Here is a 23,586-nt window from a genome sequence, read left to right as displayed (position 1 = left end):
TAAAAATATATCCTGGAGATCTTCCTATACTGGCACTGAAAGCCACCTTGATCTTTTGTATAGGTACATAGCATTTCATTTTATGAATGCACAATATTTCATTGAAATCATCCCCTTGTGTTGTTTCCAATCTTGTGCTGTTAACAAGCTGTAATGGTGTATAACCTTTGTACATATATCATTTTGGATTTGTGCAGGCACATCCAGAGGATAAACTTTCAGAGGTGGAATTGCCAGACCAAAGAGTAAGCACATTAGTAAATTTGAATGATGCCACTCCACAGTGATTATACTACTTGGTATGTTCAGTGTCTTAAACTAGGTTTTCCAAGAAACAAATGCCAAGACAGTGATGAAATAAAATTCATATTTTATGGCTAGACAAGAAAAATTAAACCATAAAATTTTTCTCTGCCCATTTGTGCCTCCTCCCTCCCCTTTAGTGTGTACTGTACACCTTTATTAACCAGATCTACTTAGGAGATAACCTGCTTTCTTAATCTTGTAAGGTGTCACGATGACCCACTACTCATTTTGTATGCACAGATCTGGATTGTGTAGACTGTCAATACGTCATTTGACATATAACCCTTTGTCTCAAAAATTTATATGGCTGTGCTTTAACCTCTAATGGATGGAACAGTTCTCAGAGCTTTGTGAAAGACTGTCTCCCAGGTTATGATCTTCAGGTTGGCTCGAAACTCTCCATTTCATTTTTTGATCAACTGTTTATTTACTTTTTAGTCAACAATGACATTAAACATTAAAGGATTTTATTTAGGTAAATGTCTGAAAGTAGAGGGGGCTAGGTAAGGCTGAGAAAGTCTTCAGAGAGTAATGCAAGTCTTCTCCCAGTGAAAGAGAGAGAGGGAAAGATTGGGTGGAGGTGTGCTAGTCGGCCATGCTGTTTAAGAAAGGTTAATCCAAAGTCAGCCAACAAAGCGGTCCTCTTTCTTGAAGGAATGGACCTGCTTTAGAATCCTTGTTTGGTCTCAGTCACTGTCAGGTGACAGCTATGGGAGGCCAAAAAACAGTAGCTAGGACCCTAGGTCAAACTTACTCCCTCTAGTTAGAAGTTTGCTAGGCATGTAACGACAAATACAAATTAAAAACAAGAGGCTTAATTCTTCCTCCTTGCTGAAAATTAGGGAAGAGATTTCTCCCCTCTCCTTTTTCTTTTAGAGCATTTACCTTAGAACACTTTTAATTGTAAATACTTTCTCAAGTCCTTGAAATGTATGTAAATCTTTCTGAAGACTAGATAGGCCTTTTGTCAGCTTTATGATCCAGAAATGTCCTTTTTAAGAACAGGGGAGTCATTTCTTTGAACTGTAAAGATCATGGGGGATAGCGTCCAGTTCTCCCAGTTTCTGTGGGAGGGTAGCAACCTGACTTCAGGCTGCTTCAGCACCTTGCTCCAAGTTACAAAACTACTTCCTGTCATAAAGAGATAAGAAGTTTATTTTTCTTGGGATAAAACTAATGAGCTAACACAGATGGTCATGCCTATGACGAGGTAAAGTTGAATGAACTATGTGTGACAAATGGTGTTTTCCAGTCCTCTTACTTGAGGACTAGTTATTGTTTATCTTGAAAACATGTATATGATGGGTTGTATCTGCTTGGCTATACAAGGGAGTAAGATTTCTTTCTGCGTTTGCAAATTCTTATTGCATTTCCTGTAATGGCCATCACATTCTGGTTTAATGATTATCGATAATAAAAGTGCTTTCTTTCTCTACTACCATTGTGGAGAGGATTCTTGGGTTGGGAGACGATTCCATTTTTTATTATATTTTCCCAACACTTGCAATAGACAGGTATTTTGGTGTCAATTCACCAGTGTCAAACTTTTCACTTAACTTGTCAAGGTGCTCAAATTTCTTGTCTTTAAAAGGGCATAATTTTACTTGTCTGCTCACCTATATCATTGTGTGGTAAGAGGCTAAATGAAGTTTGAAAATAATACAACTTTAAACACCAAACTGCTGTATGGGTATAAGTTTATTAATCTTTACTTTCATCATTAGTTGAAGGCATCACTTCAGAGACATTTATAAGATTTATTATTATCAAATGATTAGAAAAGCATAAAATATACTGGAAAGATTTATATACCATAATAAATTTGGCAAATTATGTTTACTACATAGTCCAGAAAAGCACTCTTATTAGCACTTCAATTTAACATGAATGGAATTTGCATGAATAGATGAGAAGAAGCATTGAGTCCCTAGTAGCAGAGAAATACAGGGAGAAACAATGATTTTGAGCAGCAAAAGGGCTTTGCATGAATTAATAAACTACTTGGTAATGGTAATTATAGCATTCATCTCTACCTTTGTGTGATACAAATATATCTGGGAAGAGCAAATAGACATAAGTTGGGGAAACATAGCATTAATATAACATAGCACATAACAGATCTTAGTTGAAGGATTGCTCTCACTTTAAATAGGGCAAGTAGAAAATTATGAATTCCATAACTCTAAAAGGTTTCTCTTCTCCGATTCTTTTTGATATTCTTGCTGAATACCAGTTGTGACATAAAACATGATTTCTTTTGTTGAATTCACTTTCTTCATTCTGTCACTCTTAAGCTAGCTTTAAAGAAAACTGTTTCCAGTGATGTAGGCATCAGAGCTCTGGCAGAACCTCATTCACTTGTAATATGATCATTGTGCCAGGCAAACACCATTTAGATACTACCATTATTAGGCTCAACAATCAATGAAACAAAACACTTATCTAAAATAGAGGCACTTAAGTACATATTCACAGTGGAAAATTCTCTATTCAAATTATTTAAAACAGCTTAAAGACTAAACCCGGCACTGAATTCTATACATCTAGACCGAGATGTGTGCCGTTATCTTTATGCCTTTCCTGTTGTGTTTTTCCCTTGGGGTACATTTACTTTTCTGCATTCTACCTTGGTAACTTTCTGTGACCTTTTCTTGCTTTCATTTCACTCCTTCTGACTTACAAATCCCTTTCAATCTATAGCAAATGCAATGGATAAATAGCACAATTTTAACTTCTCACCTCTTTATTTTAAATACACTTTCTGCAAACTGCTGGTAGTATTTATAGCAACATACCAATATTCTACTTTTCCATAAGAAATAACAGTCAATACTTACTAAAATTTTAATCTTCTCCATTCTACACAAAGGAAGCTATTTTGGTTTCAACTGAGTAGGACAAATTCAAAAGACAAGACCGTATATACAAACTTCTAAGATGCTACAATCTCATTTACTATTTAAAAATGTGGGCATGGTGTTAATTATTTGTATTAGGGGAGACACTTGAAACAATCAAATTATTGTCTCAAAGCTCTCCCTGATTTTTAAAAAAAGTGCTTCTTAAGCCTTCATCCCTTAAAGATGCTACATGTGTTGTTTGACCTACCCAGCAGTAGATATTGACTAAAATGATCAAATGAGTCCTATTTAGCAAAATAACTGTCTGTAAAGGCACTTTGAAGAAATGTTTCAATTAAAAAAAAAGGAAAGCAACAACATAACAATAACAAAAAAGCTTTCTAGTATAGAAATCCACACATCAAAAACAAAACTTTATGTATCAATTAATTAAGGAGGATTTTATCAAATAGACTATAGATACTACATTGTATTCCAAATCCTTCCTCATTAAAAGCCTGCTGAAAAGTTAATGTTACTGCGGATAAGTGATAGGTGTCTTCTCAGTGTCATTTTGGAGTCTATGCTTTTCATGCAAGTGCCAATTATTTTTTTTCTTAACTGGTGAAATAGGGTCCCTTTGATGCTGCTTTTTTGTATCAGGGACCACTTTTCACTTTTCTTTTTTGTAAAATGCTTCTTTCACATTTTATAACTGCTAAACATTTAGATTTTTTTAAAATATAATGGGACATTTACACCCCACTCCTGATTTTTCTTTCAGTTGGAGAGACATCTGTTCCCACAATTCTCCTTCTCTCCCTCCTTCTTTATAGTGAGCAAACTGCAGGCACAAGCCTGAGTTCTAATTGCTCCTTCTGGAAATGGGCCTATTTGGTTCCAGTGTTGCCGTGTGGTAAGCCTAATTCTGCGCCTCAGTTTTGGGGAGCAGATACACCCACATATATATTCTTTAGTAGCAACTCTATCAGGTCTCCATATGACAAATACTTTGTCTTATTTCTCAACTCGTTCAGTGTTTGGGCAGAGACAAGGGGCAATATTATTGGCATACTCTAAAAGCACCACCTCAATTTATTTGTTGTATTTTCATTTAATATATCTTGTCTGAAAAGCTCCTGTTGCCAAATACTTAATACGAGGAATATACACTCTTTTATTTTGTTACAGTCCTAAAAAATTCTGTTTAGCTTTTCTTAATTTCAATTTTTGGGGCACACTGTGTTTTAGAGTACTGTGGAGATAATTTGAAAATAAACTTTTTTTTTAAATATGTTATTTTATTATTTAGCATCTGAACACAGATCTTTTGGATTCCACAGCCCAAGTTCTCACATTCCACATTCTATTTTGCATTCAATTTGGCTCTATTCATTTCTTATTAAGCTGTGGATAGTTTATTCCAACTAACCCAAAAGAAATGGAACATCTTTAAAGAACATAAAACAAATTAAAATTTACCCATTTATGCAACTAAAATGATTTTTAAATCATACATTTAAAATAAAGATTAGTGTTTAAACATCATTTCATATCTCAATTTCTCTACTTGGAGAGTCTTCTAATATTAACTTGCCATTATTATTAGGCTTGACTGCCTGCTGTGAACCACGGTGAAGCACACAGAAGAATCTCACTACAGGCAAACGCAAATGCTGAGATTTTAATGGCTGTTAAGTAAATTTGAACTTAAAAATAAACAACAGGCCTAATAGAGGCTTAATTACAGTCAGATGCAGTGTTTAAAAAATAACAGAATTTATCTCCTATCATAAAAATATATTTTCTCTTAAAGGAAAATCTCATTTGTATTTTAAAATATGGGATCTGCTAAGCAGGCAAGTACTTCTTTACTTAATTATTGATTACTTTCCTTTAGAAATAGGACCAGTCTTACAGATGGGATAAATTTAGACCATCAAACTACAAAAATATAGTATGCAGACATATACTGTTCTTTGTCATACACACTCATGTGTCCAGCTTCTTCTGACACTTAAAATATTGGTAGAGTTAGAACCTCATTTTGTTCTATGCTATATTTGCTTGTTAAAAATGATATGTATTGCTACTTCTAAATCATACTGAGCATGTGTGGAAAGATGGTGTATGCAAGATGGAAATTTGAAAATTAAGTGAAGGATATTAAATAGAAAATACAGTGTTTTAGAGTAGACCTCCACCAGGACCTTAAGTAATAAATGTTTTCCAGGGTAGAACTCACGTTTAAGCAAATAATAAGGTATGTTATTATACTGGTATATATGGTTGAGTCCTTAGGCAGGTTGTAGTTGCTTTTAGAATGATTAAATCTATGTTTTATAGCAACAAAATTGGAATTAATATATGTAGTGTGATCTCAAAGGAGCGTATACCTGATTTGCCTAAGGATCTTACCAGCATGTCATAAATTCTATTCATTATCTATTCACTTGTCCTAAGGTAAGACATCTAACAATTAGAAACATTATCTTCTGAAATTATGGTATTCCTCACACCTTCTCATGTACTTTTTTTTTTTTTTTTTTTGTGGTACGCGGGCCTCTCACTGCCATGGCCTCTCCCATTGCGGAGCACAGGCACCGGACGCGCGGGCCCAGCGGCCGCGGCTCACGGGCCCAGCCGCTCTGTGGCATGCGGGATCCTCCCGGACCGGGGCACGAACCCGTGTCCCCTGCATCGGCAGGCGGACTCTCAACCACTGAGCCACCAGGGAAGCCCTCATGTACTTTTAAGTTATGTCTCAGATATTACATTCAAACCTGACTCAAATAAATCTCTTTCTTTGAGGTATTAAATAGCCTTCATCATAGCTACATACAAACCAAATCATTCAGAGAGAGGAGAGGACTTACAGGGGTTGGAAATTTACAAATTTCCAGAAAGAGTGAGGGTGATGATTGTAATTTCAGTTTTAAATATATTTAAGCCTGGGGACTAATCTGTTAAGCATTAGTTAAGGAGGGGACCCATAGTTATGAAAAACATAGGCCTTACAGCAGTATCAACTTAGAGCTAACTCACGTTGAAGTGTAATAAGGGAGTTTTATGATAGCATTAAATAAAACTATATACAAGATAACAACTGAGGACAGTTCCATGGGATTATCAGTTCTTCATCCTCCCAGTTTACTCCCCTACCCATTGCAATTTGGTATCATCCCCAAATACTCCTTTGATAACTGTTCTAAAAGTCGATAGTGTTCTTGTAATGATAAGTCTTCTCTAAGTTTATGTGGCAATTAATAGTGTAGACCACTCTTTCTATCTTTAAACTCAATGATACAATATCCAGTCCCTTAATTTGATTCTCTCCTTTCTGGCCACTCTTTTTTTGCCCTCTGCCCTGCTTTCCCTTTCACTACCTAACTCTTAAACATTTTTCATGGGATTCAATTATTGGCCCATTTCTCTGCTCATTTGACATGATTTTAGTGGGTTAACTTAATAGATTCATAAGAGTATTACTTTATTTCAATGATTTCCAAATTTTTATTTATAATACCCCCTTATCATGTGATATTGACCTGTATTCTAAAATGGCTTTCTAGATATGTTTCATGTGGATGCACCTCAAAAGACTTGAGTTTCAACACATTCCAGGTCAAAGTTCTCATATTCTTCTCCAAAACTATTCTTTCCTCTTTATTTCCTTTCAGTTAATAAAATCACTATTCAGTGAGTAATCCAAGCTGGGAAAGCTCATTATGATCTTCAACTTACCCATTTATCTCATCTCTCACATTCAATCAGTCAGAATATTGTGTTAAGTCCATCTCCTGAATTTCTTTGGGATCTATCTTCTACTTTTCATTCCCACAGTTACCTCTCTTGTTTGCAGGCTCATTGCCCCTTTTTTGGTCTGCAATGCTGGCCTACTAACTAATTTCCCTGACTCCTATGGTTGGCTCACAGATATCGTGACCTTCCATTATCTTTGTCATTGCTATAAATGTGTGTTTCTAAAACATAAATCAAATCATATACCACTCTTACTTTAAAAGCTCCAATTACAGAATTATATACACACTTATATGAGATCTGACTTGAATGAACAAGGATTCTAACAGCAATATTTTCTTTGAAAGGAAACATAAGAGAAAAAAATGGCTCTTCCCAAAGAAAAACAGAAAATGCATAAGAAGCATTCTTATTAATCTTTAATGCCGTGTTGAATTTTATGGTTTTTAAAATCTCACATTGTTTATTTTTAAACTATTGAAGAATATAATACAAAATTTTTATATTTATTGTTTGCTTTTTATTTTCTCCTTAATAAAATTATTCCATGGTCACCTTACACACATGCAAACATACATGTATGTATATAATTTATGTATTATGTATTTACATATATATATATACTGCTTAAGAAACAATCTCTGAGAAACAATATTTATGAATTCATAAAAATTTATGATTTCAGTAAAAATGAGTCTAAACTATCTAATTAGATAGATTTCTTTATTTTTTTAGAAAGAAATAACTCTTGGGGTGCACTGAAAAAATAAAAATTGTTTCTAATCAGCACTTTTCCCCTTAATGAATAGGGCCAATGAATTGGTATTAAACTGTGCATTTATAAATATACTTCTGCAGACATGTGACATTACACACCTGCCCAATAGCTTTAAACTGCAAATGCAGCCTTTCCTTTTCTTTTTCTATTTTGTATATATTTATAGAAATTGATCAAATTGTTTTTCATATGTGATAAAACTCCTATTATTCCTATTACTGTTATTTAACATTTCCAGTGCTCTGCTTAATAGTAATATGCTGGCAAACTTTAGGTATTAATAAATTGTATCAAATAAAGAGAATGGGTAAATTGCAACCCATGAATTATTATTCCACTATGTCTCTAGAAAATGCTTTGATTTTGAAAATGTGTTATTGCTAAGCAAGTTGCTTTTGCCCCTCCTTTCTTCTGAAACGCCTTTACCAATTTTAGGCTTCTGACTTATGCTTATAGAGAGATTGAAAACTCAAGAAACGTAGGCTGATTGTGTGGGCAAGAGCATGATCATGGATTAAAACCATAGTTTTACTAAGAGTTTTACTAATATCCCTAATAATAAGTAGGGATAGGGAGATACTTTTGTTTTGATATTGTTACAGATAATACTTAAGAGACTCACAGTCTGTTCCTTACTTTTTCAAGAATGCAAAATGAAATAACATATAGCCAAGATTACAGTCCAGGTCACCAGACTCCCATTTCTGCATTTTTTTTTCTATCAGGGCCTGAATCTGATAAAACCTAGTCAAATTTATCATTTTAAGAGCTTCAGTAATGAAGGAGACAAAAAAACTTAATATCCTTACTTTGAATAATAAACCTTGGGACATAATTTTACCTGCAGCCAGAGGGCAAATGCACTGCTTCATTTGGCTTAGTCTATAGCTACAGTAACTTAATTATTATCTATGTTTGAGCTTAAAGTCTTAGACAACACGAATGTTTGCCTAACATCCTCTAAATTCGGGAAGATTTAACACGGGCAATAAATTTTCCTGGAACAATGGGATGACTATTCACAAAACACACAAAAAGACAATTTCACGTGGAATGTATGTTGATCAGAATACACTTATAAAATGTGAAAATCTGTCAACAATCCGGAGAAGGGCTTCATAACACATAAAACTAACATAGCATATATACAGAATAAATACTAAATAATTCCTATGAATCAATAAAATAAAGACAGAGCAATAAAAATTGAGCAATGGAAATAACCAGAAATTTCACTGAAGAAGAAACACAAACGGCCCATAAAATTTATGAAAAGATGTTAATTAATAATCAGGGAAATGAAAATTAAAACCACAATTTCACACACAGAAGATGGATAAAGTCAGATAATACCATGTTTTGACAAGAATGTTGTGTTATGGGAATTTTAATTGTTACTACCATGCTGGGAATCAGTTTTCTGTAACCTAGTAAATAGGGACATGCACATACATATCCTATAACTAGCAATTCCACTTCTCATTATCTACCCTAGAAAAGCTCTTACACATGTATCAAGACATCTATAAAAATGCTTTATATTGATGTTGTCTGTGACAACAAAAAAGTACAACCTCCCTAACATTATTCACAAATGGGATAATAATTTGCAGTATACTCATACAGTAATTACAATACAGCAGTGAAAATGAAATATTGAGAGCCATACATATCAAAATAGATTAATTTAAAGTTAAAATTTTGAGCTCAACAAGCATCTCATAAAAGAATATACAGTGGCATTACATTTTCTTCAAATAGTATTTGATAAGGTGGTCTGAATAACTACACAGGTATTTTTAATTTTTTGCCTTTAAATAACATGTTATGTGTCTATGCCCACTTCTTATGTATATTTCAGGATTTTTTAAAATTAATGTATAAAAAGGCACGGTTGATGAAGGAAGGGTGGACATAAGAAGGAAAAGCATTTGGGGACTTTTCTCATTCAATTTACTTTTAACCCTCTTTCAGCACCCTAGATTTTTTATTTCTTTCCATAGTTTCTACCTCTTGCCTAACTGCAAAGCCCTCTCTCACCTCAGATCTCTATTTTTTTTTTTTTTTTAACATAAGCTGTAGAGGTTTTGATAAAAGAATTAGTAAAAGCAAAAGAGCAAGCTCTTTATAATCTCCTTGGAAGACTGAGTTTAATGTGTCATGTTACTGACATTGGTAATGGTGTATGAACTGTTGGGAGGAAGACAGCATCAGCAAGGTCAACAGCATTGGCATTGGTGGAGGAGCCAATGGTGGTGACAGCATTGAGCTAAACCTTGACGATAAATAACACTAATTAAAGAAGCAATACTGTCGGTGGTCACTGTTGGTAGGACTGACACTTTAAAAATGGATAATAATAAGAGATTGAATTAAGGAGTATTGAGCTAAAAGAGAAAAGGAGGAAAATAGCAGATAGGCTAAAGCAAGATACTGCATACTACCTTATAGGGTAATTTCTCAAAGCATATGTGACACAGTCATTAAAGACCCCCAGCACAATTTCAGAAAAACTTAAGGAATTTGAAGTTGTTTTGTTATAAAAACCCAAATGGAATGTAATGGCACCAGGTTTGGGAGGGGCTTCTGGTGATCATAATAGATATATTTTTAAAATATATTTATTTTGTCATACCTATCAATTTCTTACACCCAAATCACTGTAGTCTTGGAAATATGGGTTCTGCCATTTTAGAAACATAAATATATTTCTTATAATAAACATTGCTGTAATTATTAGGCACCATATAGCCAAAAAATATTGCTCAAAAGCTTCTGGTATTAAGCTGATGCTGTAAATGCAATTTATGATCTTGTTTTCCAGTGATAATACATTTGGGGCATTAAATAACCAACTTAGAATGGACATTTGAAATTAACCATATTTATATATTGGGAGATGCCCACATATGAACATGGGAATTTATGGAAGGCATAATTTGTTGATAAACATTAAATAGAAAATCTGTAGGGCAGTAATATGTTTTAGGAGCCTGCAAAATGAAAGCAGTATGCTGGATGAATGGGGTTCCTTGTGGAGAATAGATCACTGACCATTGAAAAGGGGGAATAGACATTTGCCTAAAAAGAGAGAGGAAAACATAAAGAATGATGTAAATTTTCCTTCCCTAGATGAGATGAAGGAATGTTCAGTGACAGGAGAGGCCTGGATTTTAGAATAAGGAAATCAAGCCCACAAAGCTAAGGCAGCATCAAACTATGAATACCAAAGCAACGACAGTAATAATAATAATAATAATAACACTAATATCAAGTAGCAATTCTGAGAGATAACAATATTGTGATGGGTTTTATTTACATTTTTCTTCTGTTTTGCTTTGAAGAAGTCCAAATGGAATAATTTCTTATATTATCAACTAGAGTTACCTTCATATTTTACAGACTGTCTTAAGATTAGGTACCTCACAGAATGACAAGTTAGTTTTGCCAGTTTCATAAACGCAAGTCACTGAAATGTTGCTTTCGTTAGTTAAGGTTATTAATATAATTCCATGGTAAGAATACCTGTTCTGAATTTCAGATTTCTATCAGACTGGAGGGATAGAGGGTTTTGGAAACAAAGTAAAATTACATGAGAATTTGGCAATATAGTCGACCCTCAGTATCTGAAGGGGGCTTGTTCCAGGACCACCCTCTCCAACACCTCCCCCACACTCCTCCACACTTCCCTCGGATACTAAAATCTGTGGATGCTTAAGTCCCTTACATAAAATGGCTTAGTACCGTCGGCCCTCTGTATTCATGGATGCAGAATCTGCGAATATGGAGGGTGGACTGTATTTCATCAAACTAAATATTTGTGTAAATGCAGGGAAAAAAATATACTACACAGGAAGGGCCTATGTTGATGCATTAAAATCCAAGAAACATATTAAAACAATTACATGAAATAATTTATAATCATCATATAAATACAGGATATAAGAGTTAAAGTAGCATTTTCAATAGCTCTTATTTATAATATTATAATATCAAAATAACTATGATTATAACTTAATATGGTTTTGTTATCTAGATTTTTTTGGTTTAAGAAAGATATTTCTTTTAATCTTCTGTTTAAATGGTTGCTTATGGAGCAGTTACATATTGTAATTAATTATTTACTTGGAAAAATGTGTGTGTGTGGTATGGTTTTTGATGTAGACAAAAATTCAGATTGATAATTTTGTGGTGAGTTTTTTGATATAACTATGAATGCACATGTGTTAACAAAATACCTTTTACACATAGTCATTAAACAAATATATACTGAATGGTGTCAGGCATGCTTCTATATGTTCAGAACATAGCAGTGAACAAAACAAAGAAATTCCTTCCCTCATGGATTTTACATTCTATTTCATAAAGTTTTTCTGTTTTTCTTTTTTTAATTTTTCAGGAAAGAAGAAATTTAATATTTTATTTATTTTCTTTGAATTTTGAATTTTATTTTTTTATACAGCAGGTTCTTATTAGTTATCTATTTTATACATATTAGTGTATATATGTCAGTCCCAATCCCCCAATTCATCCCACAACCACCCCATCATAAAATTTTTCTAAAGTTGTATTTTCTTTCCTTAAATATGCAGTCTTCCATAGTATTTAATAATTATGAATTATCAATCACTAACTAAAACAGGAAAAAGCACAGAAATATTATTTTTTATTGTTAGCATTAACATTAAGAATGACAATCAAAATCTGCTCTTGTAGAGTCACTTTCATTCATGTTTCTCAAAGAACTATAACATTCTAATTAATTTTACAGTACCCAAGAGAGACAGATAAGTATTATTACTCTGATTTTACAAATGAGGAAACTGTGACATAGAAGCTGAATTCACATTTTTTCCTCCATACCTCAAAAGCTATTGCAGGAGTTCTGCTCATGTATTGCTATGTACCTCTGTGACACTTTTTCATTACTCAAGATAGACATTGTTTGGGAAGTGATACAGGAGAATCTTTATGGGAATTGGTTTTCTGAACAATATTATATATAGTTGATGGAACCTACCCAGGAAACTGTATAGTTAAGGTGGACTGGTCCATGCTCACTTCTTATGCCATTTCTATACATAGATCTAAAGCCAGATATGCATTTGTTTCAGAGAAAATAAGATCATTTTTCCCAGGTCTCTTGATTCTATAGCTTGGAAGATCCAAATAAAATATTAAATACAATTTCTTCAACACAACAAAAACTAGCCAAATAAAAGAACAAGCAGAAAAACTAAACTTTCCTCTCAACAATAAACTGACAATTTAATCATTGCTGTATCCTAAAGAATGCATTAGTGCTCAATTACTTAATAGAATAAAAAAGTAACCAATTCAGTGAGTAGTCAGGGATTTTAAAACAACCAAAAACACACACCAGGTGGTTCAATGGAGGGGGTAAAATAAAACAACTAAAATAATGATGTTAGAACTTCTGAGACCAAACAAATGTGGAGGTAAGGCAAGCAGAGATCAGCAAAATGCAAGAAACCACTAAACATAGCTCTAGAGAGATTTCAGAAGAAGGTGGTACAGGAGCCTGGGTTGCCAGGTTTTTTGAGGAACGAAGCAGACAGTCACCACTCTCTGGTAAACATTCAAATAAGATACAAATATCCTCATACTTTGTCATCTTTCTGAGAGGTCAAAAACTAATGCCTTTTCCCTAGACCTCCTTGACATGAATCTTCCAATCTGGTTTCTCCAAGTTACACACCAACTAAACAAATAATTAGCCAATGTCCATGAATCACTACCTTAGAATGTCTTTTTCCTTTCATGCAAAATGAAGAACTAGTTGTATGGTTCAAAGTTCAGCTTGTTGGGAGTGTTTCCTTTTAGAGACAAACTGATTGGATCACTGAAATCACTTCTTAACTGTTTTTTTCCGTTTTTACCTCCCATGTCTACACACCACATGATAGCCAGAGTGAACCTTTTGGAACATAAGGTGTATCATGACTTAAAACTACAGAAAAGGTTCCACTCACTCAAAAGAGAGCCAAACTCCTGACATGGTCAAAAGACCATTTGTGACCTGGGCTTCGCCTAACTGTGAGGTCTCCTAGCACTATAAAAATTGAACAGGCAAGAAAGATTTTATTCAAGACTATTGCCATAGGGGGAGAGAAACTGAACTTAACTCCACTGAAACAGAGGGCTGGAAAGCTTTTAAAACCTGGGGTAGTGGGGAATCATAGGTCACCCGTGTTTGCTAATTGGCCTTACCAAAAGAAAGATACAACTTCACCTATCCCTCTGTCTTCATGACAGTTGGTAGTTTTTTAAAACTTGGAGCAATGTGCCTTCCAAAACTAGGTTCCTACCTTCCCACAGAGACTGGGAAATAGGGGTGCTATCTATTTCAATGTTTACATTTCAAAGAGATGGTTCCCATGACCTTGAGAAAGACATTTCCTGGGTTGTAAAACTGGCAAGAGACTGGGAGAAGATTTGCATATATTTCAAAGAAGTAGAGAAAGAATTTACAATTTTAAGTTTTCTAAAATAAATGTTTTTAGGGCTTCCCTGGTAGTGCAGTGGTTGAGAGTCCGCGTGCCGATGCAGGGGACACGGGTTCGTGCCCCGGTCCGGGAGGATCCCGCATGCCGCAGAGCGGCTGGGCCCGTGAGCCATGGCCGCTGAGCCTGCGCGTCCGGAGCCTGTGCTCCGCAATGGGAGAGGCCACAGCAGTGAGAGGCCCGCATACGGCGAAAAAAAAAAAAAAATAATAATAATAATAAAAATAAAATAAATGTTTTTAGAAAAGGGAGGTCAGGGACTTAGAAAGAATCCTGTCCAAAGTTTAGTCAAGCTGGGGGAAATGATAAGGCTTTCTTGGTCAATTCTTACTTTTCTCATATCCTCAGTCTCAAAACTTTAGCTTCCTTCCTGTTCTTTAAACACAACAAGCACATTTCTGTTTTATAATATTTGCATCTGCTGCATGCTTTGGAATATTATTCTGTCAATTTACTACTACTAATGGATTGTTCTCTTATTTCCTTCTGATTTATTCTCACATGTCAATTTACCAGAGAGACCTTTCATGACTACCCTATTTAAAACACCAACATTTCAAAAAGTTGGCATTCTCTATATCCATTACTGTGTTTCACTTTTCTCTACAGAACTTAAGAACAACTGATACACTATCTATAGTTTAAGCACTAAGAACCTAGATACTTAACCTGAATTATTTTGTCACATATCCTCAGAACTTAGCATATCATAGGTGCTCATGGTAGGTGCTCAATAAATTCTTATTGAATAAATGAATTAATAAAGCAATTATTGGCTTTATTTCTGTTTTCAGAATAAGGAAAGTGAGGCATAAACATTATAAACAAAATACTTAGAGCCAAAGAGTCATTAAGTGCCAGAGTTATCTATTAATTTATACAATCCCTACCTGACTCCAAACCTGAATACTTAGCTATTAAAAAATGGATTAGGAGCTGTAGTTTTTGAACAAATTCATTGTAATGATTTCAATATATGTAACTTAATATGGTAAAGCAGAGTAGCCATTCAGCTTGAATGTGATTTTAGTGTTGCCTCAACAAATTATCCATAATATCTACCATAGTGCCTGACCCAAAATGAAAGCTATGTAAATAGTCATTAAACGAATGAATAAACCAATGACTGGAGTTATATCATCTGGATTCTTGTCAATGCTTATGTAAACTGAGATATTTGGCTAATGTTTCTGTTAGATGGTCTCTGTAGCAGTGATGGCTTGCTAGACACCAAACTTCATACTCCCCCTTTCCATACATAGAGGGAGTTGTTGCTGAGAAGTAACTGCCCGACCACAGAATATATTTCCCATTTTCCTTGCATCTAGGACACATTCCATTGGTATATGATTGGAAGTAATATATATCACTCTGGACTGAGGTTTAAAGAAGCAGCAGTTGTATCTTCTCCACCTCTCCTTTACCTCTCTACTGTATGAATTTAGAGGTCTCCAAGGCCCTAAGAAGGGATAGAGCCAAAAGATGAAAACCTAAATTATCATGTGGAAGAAAGTCACTCACTCACAAGTAAAACCTGAACAATTGTTTGAGTGTAAAATAACATTCCATTGTATACAGCCACTAAAACATTTGATTTTATTTATCATAACAGCTAGCAATAGCTTAAATATTATATAAAATACCATTTTCTACAACTCATGTCAAATTAGTAATTTTTTTTTACTTTAAAAATAATTTCTTAGGTATAAAAAAAAACCAGATAAAGTAGTAATGTACCAATTATTTTCAGTTCTCAGTGCCACAGCCCTAATTCCAGGCCTAATTAGTTAACACCTTTAATGGCCATGTAGTTTCCAAGTGGTCTTCATTATTCAACTTTTTTCCTCCTTCAAAAGATCCTCACCAATATTGTTTCATAGTTATTTTTCAGTTATGTTGATCCTTTTAAATGGGATGGATAGAAATGCCTGAGACTGGCTTTCAATCTTTTCCAAACATAACTATCTAGAATTTATCATCTAGTACTCTACAATGTAAATCTTCTAATTTAACCAGGTCTTTCACCCACATCTCTTAAAATGAACTATGCTTATTCAACTCTCTGAAAATACTTTGGTTCCTAATATTTTATGTCAGGAATGGAAAATGCTTAATTTTTATTCTACCACCTTGAACTTAATTATGCTTCTATCATTACGACAGTCTTTCCCAATGGTGTTATAAAAACAAATTCTGAATACAAAAGAGGGGTTCAAGCTGAAACCATCAGTCAGATTGGCATGAAAATTGGGATCCACTGGTCCATCTACACTTTGAACTCTAAGCTTATATCATTTATTTCCATTAAAATGTCTTTCTTATGTGTATATAATAGTTCAACTACACTATAACATTACTTTTAAAAAGGTGTTCCTATAATAGTGCTAAACACAGAAGTTTAAAAAAATATTAATGGTGGTCACTGTTTTTTTAAAAGCCCTCAATATCTGAAAACAAGAAGAAAATAAAACCCAAGATTTCAAATATTCAAATGCATCTAGTATGTCTGAAACAGTGATCAAGAAACAAACCAGTTTCTTGGTTTGTAGTGGGATATGATATATTAAATACTCTACTCTGCTGATCAACAGTGAAAAAGGAAAACATTTAAAGTTTATATTTAGAGATAATATTTGTCAAAAAATTCTATTAAAGTGTCACAATGTAGAAAATATGTTCCTTTTATTTTGGTTCAATTGAGTACAAAATTATTAAAAGAGAAGTCAGGGCAGAGGAAAATTACAGTAACAGGGTAATATTTATCTGATTGACTGATTGGTTTATTTATCTATTTTAGAAAGCAAGGTAGGTGATCTCTAAATAAATTAAAGCAAATATCAAATGTTATCATGCTTAAAGAATGTTAATGGCAAGAATAATGTTAAATAAAAATATTTTTCTGGTAAACATAAGAAGTTAATAACAAAAGTACTTTCAAGTGTTAGGGAAATTTTTTCAGGTACATACAATATAAAAATTAATACAAAGTTATATATTTCCTATCAATGGCATCATAACAAAGCAGTTTTTCTTTCCACAAAATAGTCATCAGTAACCAGAAAAAAATAATTAGCCTATGATTTCTTTCTTAAATTTCTTAAAATGTATTTGTGAAGCAATTGTAGCAAACTTTGATAAAGAAGTCTAAAATTATGGATAAGCAATGCATACGACAACAACTGAGCAATACAAAATTTTTCATTATTATAGAAGTAAAATATAAATTTTAAGTCTTCTATATTTTTCAAATATTTAATATATTGTTAAAAAACATTACAAATATTTCACATTCAAGTAGTAAGCAAAATAAGTAAAGTCAGTTTACTATGAAAGTTTGAATTTTGTTGGTGCAAAACTTTTCAAATTAATATTTGGAATTAACAAGTAACTAGCTTCCATGATTTAAATAAAAAGCTGTTCAGTGGTTGAGATTTTTCTCTTCTAAACATTTACAGAAATGCTAACAGCAGATAAACAAAGGTAAAAATCCAGTTTATTTAGCATTTATCTTAGTCAAGTTCAAGTGCTCTGTCAATTAGAACTTTAATTCAAGACATCTGCATAATGTGCTCTTATCAGTGCTGAGAGAGGAATCAGGTTGATAAACAGATTCAGGAACATAGTGGTAGGCTAAAAATGAATTATGCTACCAGTTGGCATGCAGAATGCTGGGCTTAAAATGGGAAATTCCAGAAGTGCTTAAGTTATACAGGTGACTATGATAAAACTTTGGCATTAAAAGAGTAATTTGCAATAACCTGGTCTGAATCAGGCCTGTAAATTGCAATAAAGATGTCTACAGTGAAAATACTCATCTCTTTGTCACTGGTCTCTTTCAGACCCTCTTATTCACAGAGCTGTTGGTTAGGAAGAGTAGGGTAAACCCTTTAAAATATAACTAAATCTCTCCAAGAAACTCGGAGATTCCCATTGCTTGCAAGTTGTCCTAGTTCCCTGGAGCTGGCAGAAAGCCAGAGCAGCTGGTCTAGGAAGCTGTTGTATAGCCACTTCCCCAGATGCTGCAGCTGCTGAGAACAACCCTGAGCTATATACCAGGGCCTTGTGGGATTCTCTCTCTTTCTCACTCACCTGGCCAACCACAAACTAATCAGCCCTAGCCTCCATTTCAAGTACACAAGACTTTTCCAGGACTTTGAAGAATTAATACCTCTCTGAAAACACTTTGTATTCAGGAAATACCTCATTAAATCATGAGGGCAAGCATAATTATGAGATAATCCATTTGAAAAGATCAAACCATTATAGACATAGCCAGGAATGGGATTTATGGAAGGTAACACCTATCAGAGCATGCCTTAAGTGTAATTATGGGCATTCATCTGGAGGGATAAGATCAGCATATCCCATTGACCTTTGCTATCTGAATTTCATTAGTTCTAAGGTCAGCGCTAAACTATCTGGACACCCCTATTATGTTTTTGTGCTGTGGTTAAATCCCAGACAGTCAAGGAACAGCTACTCTGAGACCAGCATAGATATTAGATATTGCTCTTGCTTTTACCACCTGCCCCCCCGCCACTGTACTGGCCCAGAAAGCTTTTCTCCTAAAAAAATCCCATAAGATATAAAATCTCAAGTTGTCCCTGAAAGCAAGAATGGAGTAAGTGACTCATTCTGCTAGCTCTCATGATCCTTGCGCCTTCCACCTTCACAGAAGTTACTTAAAATTTATCTTATTCAGGGTAATATTCTGTGACTTGCTTTTTTTTTTTTTTTCCATTCAACATTCTGCTTAAAAGTCTATGTATGTTGGTTTATATAGAGTCTACTTTACTCCTTTTAAGTCCTCTGTGGTATTCCATTGCATAAACAAACCACAATTTATATACTGATTTCACTAGTGATGGAGACATTTGGGATTACTTCCAATTTTTCACTCCTGAAAAGAATATTTCAGGGCTCATTCCTGTGCATGTTTTCTTCTCAATAGGTGAGAGAATTTCAGTAGGGTATATAATGAAAGTGTAATGGCTATGTCATAGAATATGCATGTGTTCAATTATCCTAGGGTGACTGAAACTTCTAAGTGGTGTTACCAATATACTCTTCAACAAAAAATGAGAGTTTTCTTTCTCCAACATCCCACAAATACTTGATATTGCCAGATTCATTTTTATTTTGCTAATCACCTGAGTATGAAAAGAATCTCATTTTTCAAAATTTGCATTTCCCTACAGAAATGCAAAATGGTTGAGAGTCTTTTCATATGTTTATTGGCCATTGTATTTCCTTGTTTAGTAATTCCTCTTTATATCCTCTGCACATATTTCCTTTTCAGCTATTTGTCTTTTATTATTGATTTGCAGCAGTTATTTATATTTTCTGAGTACTTTTCATTTGTTATAAATGTTGAAAATATCTTCTCACCATCTATGGATAGTAGTCTAATTTTGTTTAAAGTATATTTGTCTTACAGATGATTTTATGTAAAACAATCATATTAATCAATCTTCTAAGTTTTGCTTTGTGTTTTTGTATTTCATACAGTGCTAGAGAATGAACTGTGTCCCCACAAAATTCATATGTTGAAGCCCTAATCCTCAATGTGACTATATTTAGAGATAGGGCCTTTAGGAGGTAATTAAGTTTAAATGAGGTCATAAGAATAGTGTATTATTCTGCTCAGGCTGTCATAAGAAGCCACAGACTGGGTGGCTTAAACAACCAAAATTTATTTCTTAGAGTTAAAGAGGCTGGGAAGTCCAAAATCAAGGTGCTGGCAAGTTAAATTTCATCCTGAGGGCTCTTCTACTGTCTTACCCTGCCCTCCATCTTGATGTGTGCTCACATGGCCCCATGTGTACACAGAGAAAGACTGGGCTCTCTAGTGTCTCTTATTAGGACACTAATCTTATCAGAGCAGGGTCCCACCCTTATGACCTCATTTAACCTTAATTACCTCCTTAAAGGTCCTATCTCTAAATACAGTCAAAATGGGAGTTGGAGCTTCAACATATGAATGGGGGGAGGGACACAAACATTTAGTTCATAACAGGTGGGGCCCTAATCTGATACAACTTATAAGAAGGTAAGGGATCTCACCTGTCTCCCTCAAAAAATATGCCCAGAGGAAAGGTCATGTGAGGAAAAAGTGGCCATCTGTAATCCAGGAACAGACCTCTCAACAGAAACCAAATCTGCTAAAACTTTAATCTTGGATTTCTAGTATCCAGAACTGTGAGAAAATAAATATCTGTTGTTTAAACCACCCAGTCTATGGTATTTTGTTATGGCAGCACAAGCTGACTAACACATATAGTGAATCCTTCCTTTCACCAAACTTGAAAAGATATTTGCTTTAATTACTTTAAATATCTGTAAAATCCTGCTTTTCACATGTAAGATATTTGATCAATAACTAACACACACACACACACACACACACACACACACACACAGAGTTGTCTCAAAGATATTTATTGACTAGATGATCCTATCACCACTAACTTGTAATGTTTTATCTATCTTATGTCATGATACCATGATATATAAAATAGGGTCTATTCCTATTATATATTTTGTTTCATTGATCATCTATCCATGTATCAATGCCACTTTGCCTTAAATGTTATCCTGGTAATATTAACTCTTGATATCTTGTAGGGCAGGAACCCCCAGTTCTTATTATTTTTGTTCTTTGAGTTTTTTTTTTTTTTTTTTTTTTGCGGTACACGGGCCTCTCACTGTTGTGGCCTCTCCCATTGCTGAGCACAGGCTCCAGATGCACAGGTTCAGCGGCCATGGCTCACGGGCCCAGCCGCTCTGCAGCATGTGGGATCTTCCCGGTTCAGGTCATGAACCCACATCCCCTGCATTGGCAAGCGGACTCTCAACCACTGCGCCACCAGGGAAGCCCTCTTTGAGTATTTTGGTCATTTTTAGATTTCTGGAAGATGGCTGCTTTTCAAACTTTGATGTCCATGTAACTGTGGTCTGGATGATTCCATTATGTCTGGAATAGGGCCTGAGACTCTGCATTTTCTCTAAAGCTCCTAGTTTTTGATAGTAAGCAGCAGAGTATCAGAAATAGTCTGTCAAATTTCATTTTTAAAATAATTGAAAATTGAAATAATGATGTAAATTTCATGAATTCATAAAATAATTTGGTGAAAATTGACTTTGTTTTAAAAGATTATTGAGTTCTCCCATAAAGGAATGTGGTACATTTTTTTTTCAGACTTTTTTTTGTGTGTGTGTGTCCTTCAATAATGTGTTTTAATTTTCCTCATAAAGGGACACCCTTTGTTAGAGTTTTACCCAGATACCAAATGCTTTATATTGCCTTTGAAAATTATATTCTTTTCCCCTGTTCTAATACCTAAATAGAGAAATTGGTAGAATATATAAATGTTACTCATTTTTGTATTCTGATCTCATCTCCATAAATCCCAGTGAACTCTCTCATTAATTCTAGTAGTGAGATAGCTGAAAATTTCTTTCCTTGCAATAAGCTTACTTGCATTTTTTGTTAGTTATGCTGACCACATAGAGTGATTATTTTTTTAATCTATTTTCTACAAATTTGGGGTTACCTGTTCTTGACAGATTAGTAAAACTTGTCTAGACCTAGTATTTTCCCTGTCTCTGTCCCCTTTGGGTAGGGATGAAATTGTCAGAAATTTTTTTTTTTTAGTTGATTTTTTTGAATTTTATTTATTTTTTTATACAGCAGGTTCTTATTAGTTATCCATTTTATACATATTAGTGTATATATGTCAACCCCAATCTCCCAATTCATCACACCACCACCCCCTCCCCCCCCCACTTTCCCCACTTGGTGTCCATACGTTTGTTCTCTACATCTGTGTCTCAATTTCTGCCCTGCAAACTGGTTCATCTGTACCATTTTTCTAGGAAATTTTTGATTGCTTATAATTTACTTTGAAGGTGACAGATTTAGTCATTTCTGTTTTTTCTTGATTGAAATTTTGTTTGTATATTTTTTTTTGTTGAAAAGCTTGTCTCAGATTGTGCTCCAAGAACCCCTGTGGCTTCTGGAGAAATTTTCAGGAGGTCTGTGAGGTAAAAACTATTTTCACAATTACACTGTACTAAAATATTATTTATCTTTTTTCATTCTTTTTATCTCACAAGTGTGCAGTGGAATTTTTCAAGGTTTCAGAGATAGAGCTGTGATATTTTAGCAGATTTAATGTGATATTAAACCAAATTTTAAAGATACATAGTATTCTCACTACATTTTTTTGTTTGTTTTAGAAAAGTATAGCTACTGTTTTATAAAATATGTTATTTACATTTATAAACATGGAATGTATTTATTATTGTTACATTGTAAAATAAATTAATACATGTATGTTTTAACATTTTTTTTTCATTTTTAAACTATAAATGTTGATAGAAACAGCTTGCATAAATAGAAACTCTTTGGGACCCTCAATAATTTTAAGAGTGCAGAATTCCTGAGATCAATATGTTGAAAACTGCTATTGTGGAAAATTATTTATATTATCTGTAGTTTAAAATTTTATTAACATAAAAGTGTTCATTATTACCTTTTTGAAACACTGATGTATTAATGTCCTTCTTTTTTACTGAGTTTGATTTGAGAAGTTTATTTTCTTAGACTTTTCAAATAATCATCTTTTAGTTTTATTTTTCTCTGTTTTGGTTGTTGTCTGTTTTAGTAATAACTGCTTTTTGTTTCATTTTCTTTTTATGTTTCTTTGTGGTTTACTTTTGTATTGTTAATCTAGCTTCATGAGCACCAATTAAATCATCCATCTTTTCTCTTTTAAAAAAGAAATTCCATATAATTCAGTGAGCCAAATTGGTTTTTGACTAGTTATCATTTCTACAAAAGTCCAAAGGGCTGTATGTTTTGAGAGGAGGGTTTTGGTGCTGCAATAAGTTCCATAATATTTGTTCCAAAATTGACAATGGTCAATTTGATTTTATTGATGAAAGGCATTTCATTACAACTGTTGACAGTAGAAGCATTAGAAATAAATTTTAAAGAAATCTTCAGAAAAATGAGACTAGTAAGTTATGTCTCACCACAAAAACCTTTTATTGTTAATATCATAACACTTTAACTAATAAAATCAGCATTGTCATTAGCTTTTCTATTCAGCGAATTTATCAAAGGCAACAGAAATGTACTGGTGGCTTGCTACATATCTTCAGAGAAGAAAATCACTTTTAATTTGAAATCTTCTGTGGTAGACAGACTTCTAAAATGGCCTAAAGTGATCTCCAACTCTTCATTTTCAAGCTGTTTTGTAAATTTCATCCCCTTGAATGTAACTTGGATGTGGTGACTCACTTCTAACCAATATAATATAGCAAAGTTGATGAAATGTCACTTCCATGATAGTTACAAAAGACAGATGACTTC

The sequence above is a fragment of the Monodon monoceros genome, unplaced genomic scaffold, assembly GCF_005190385.1.
Source record: "Monodon monoceros isolate NGI ecotype Baffin Bay Population unplaced genomic scaffold, NGI_Narwhal_1 Super_Scaffold_11, whole genome shotgun sequence".
NCBI lineage: Eukaryota > Metazoa > Chordata > Mammalia > Artiodactyla > Monodontidae > Monodon > Monodon monoceros.
The sequence above is the reverse complement of the archived record's forward strand: the minus strand, read 5'-3'. Positions refer to the sequence as shown.